The sequence below is a fragment of the Rhincodon typus genome, unplaced genomic scaffold, assembly GCF_021869965.1.
Source record: "Rhincodon typus isolate 14 unplaced genomic scaffold, sRhiTyp1.1 hic_rhity00003950, whole genome shotgun sequence".
Taxonomy (NCBI): Eukaryota; Metazoa; Chordata; class Chondrichthyes; order Orectolobiformes; family Rhincodontidae; genus Rhincodon; species Rhincodon typus.
Genome location: NW_025969588.1, coordinates 11,370 through 14,503, shown reverse-complemented (window position 1 = coordinate 14,503; position 3,134 = coordinate 11,370).

The window sequence follows — 3,134 nt, the reverse complement described above, 5'->3', positions numbered from 1 at the left end:
CACACACACACTCTCTCACTCTCACACACACACACACACACACACACTCTCTCACTCTCTCACACACACACACACACACACTCTCTCTCTCACACACACACACACTCTCTCTCACTCTCACACACACACACACACACACTCTCTCTCTCTCACACACACACACTCTCTCTCACTCTCACACACACACACACACACACACACTCTCTCTCTCACACACACACACACTCTCACTCTCTCACACACACACACACACACTCACTCTCACACACACACACACACTCTCACTCACTCACACACACACTCTCTCACTCTCACTCTCTCTCACACACACACTCTCACTCACTCTCACAGACACACACACACACACACTCTCTCTCACTCTCTCTCTCACACACACACACACTCTCTCTCACTCTCTCTCACACACACACACTCTCTCTCACTCTCTCTCTCACACACACACTCACTCTCACACACACAGTCACTCTCACTCTCACACACACACACACTCTCACTCTCACACACACACACACACTTTCACTCTCACACACACACACTCTCACTCTCTCACACACACACATTCTCACACTCACACACACTCTGTCTCTCTTCCCGCCACCCCCACACACACACACTCTTTTTCTCTCTCTCTCTCTATTCCACTCCCCACCCCACAGAGGTATTTAATGATTAACTCATCACAGTTTCTGGCACCAGTTTGTTTTGAAGCAATGTGAGACAGTGAGACCTCCTGCAGTTGTGATGGGATTTGTATTGGAACAGTGTTTGCTTGCTTTTAGTTTGGAGATTCAGTAATTGATTTTTTTGGCTTAAGGGAAATACCAATAGACTTGAAAAGTTTTGGGTTCAGTTCACAAAAGTCCTGTTTGAATTTCAGTGTAGGAACCATAAGTTGGAAAGATTTGAATGCAGTTTGCAGGGAACCTGGCTCAGATCAGATGTAAGAATAGATCATCCTGGAGAAAGGATTTTCTAAACGGCGAGAAAATTCAAAAGTCTGAAGTGCAAAGAGACTTGGAAGTTCTAGTCCAGGATTCTCTCAAGGTAAACTTGCAGGTTGAGTCAGTAGTCAGGAAGGCAAATGCAATGTTGGCATTTATTTTGAGAGGACTTCAATATAAAAGCAGGGATGTACTACTGAGGCTTTATAAGGCTCTGGTCAGGCCACATTTAGAGTACTGTGTGCAGTTTTGGGCCCCATATCTTAGGAAGGATGTGCTGGCCCTGGGGCGAGTTCAGAGGAGGTTCACAAGAATAGTCCCGGGAATGGAAAGGTTAACATATGAGGAACGTTTGAGGACTCTGGGACTATACTCATTGGAGTTTAGAAGGATGAGGGGGGATCTAACTGAAACTTACAGAATACTGAATGGCCTGGACAGAGTGGATGTTGGGAAGATGCTTCTATTGGTAGGAGAGTCTAGGACCCAAGGGCACAGCCTTAGAGCAAAGGGAAGACCTTTTAGAACAGAGATAAGGAGAAACTTCTTCTTCCAGAGAGTGGTGAATCTACGGAATTCACTGCCACAGAAGGCTGCGGAGGCCAGGTTATTGAGTACATTTAAGACTGAGATAGATAGGTTCTTGATTATCAAGGAGATCAAGGGTTACGGGGAGAAAACAAGAGAATGGGTTTAAGGAACTTATCAGCCATGATTGAATGGCAGAGCAGACTTGGTGGGCCGAATGGCCTAATTTCTGCTCCTATGTCTTATGGTCTTATGGTCTTACGGAGTTAGTTCAGAACAATGGATCACCTCAGTGAAAGAGTTTGAGTTTTAAAATCAAGACCAGAGGTATTTGGTTAGAATCTTGAAAGAGTTATTTGAAGCTAAGAAAGTTTAAGCTCGGAGGAAGGGTCACTCAACCCAAAGTGTTAACTCTGATTTCTCTCCACAGATGCTGCCAGACCCGCTGAGATTTTCCAGCAATTTCGGCTTTTGTTTAGTGTGGAAAGTTTAAGCTCAATTGTGTGAATAAGCAAGGACGCGGCTATCAAACTCATGAGACCAGGAATTGAAACAAACGGTTGTAACTGAAACAAACCTGTTGATGTGAAAGGGAAGAGAACTCTCTCTGGTATTTGAATATTGTAAAGTGATGGTGTTGGGATAGTTGGTATTTTGTTCTGCCAAGTGTTTCAAATTCATTTAAATGTAAATAGTTTGGTTTGTTTTATTTTGTCTTCATTTCCTTTGTGTAATAAATGTGTGTTTTGTTGTGACAAACACATTTGCAGCATCGTGTGTTTATTTTTCAGTGAAGGACCACCATGTTAAATGTAAAGGGAAACAAAATATGATCTATTAAGCAAGATTTCAATTTGACTTGTCAGTAGCAACATCAGCTGGGATCATTATAACATACAGTCATGCGCAGGCATAGACCAATACAAACACACACACCCACACTGGCACACACACACACATCCACACACACACACACATAAACACACACATCCACACACACACACACATAAACACACACATTCACTCACACACACACACACAGACACACACACACAAACACACAGACACACACACACACATAAACATACAAACACTGACACACACACATAAACACTGACACACACACACACGCACACACACACACACTGGCATAAACACACACATTCACTCACACACACACACACCCACACAGACACACACACACGCATAAACATACAAACAGTGACACACACACATAAACAGTGACACACACACATAAACACTGACACACACACATAAACACACAAACACTGACATGCATAAACACACACACACACACATACACAAACACTGACCCACACACAAACACTGACACACTAACACACATAAATACGCATACACAAACACACACACAAATACACATGCTGACACATACACTGACATACACACATGGATACAAAGACAGACACACACACGGGCAGACACATACTAGCACACACAAACGCAAATATATTGACACACAATTGATGCACACACATTTACACACACACACAGGGACACATAGACATAGACACAAGCAATGGCACACACTAGCACACACACACAAATATACTGACACACAGACACACACACACCAACACACACACATACACAAATATACTGACA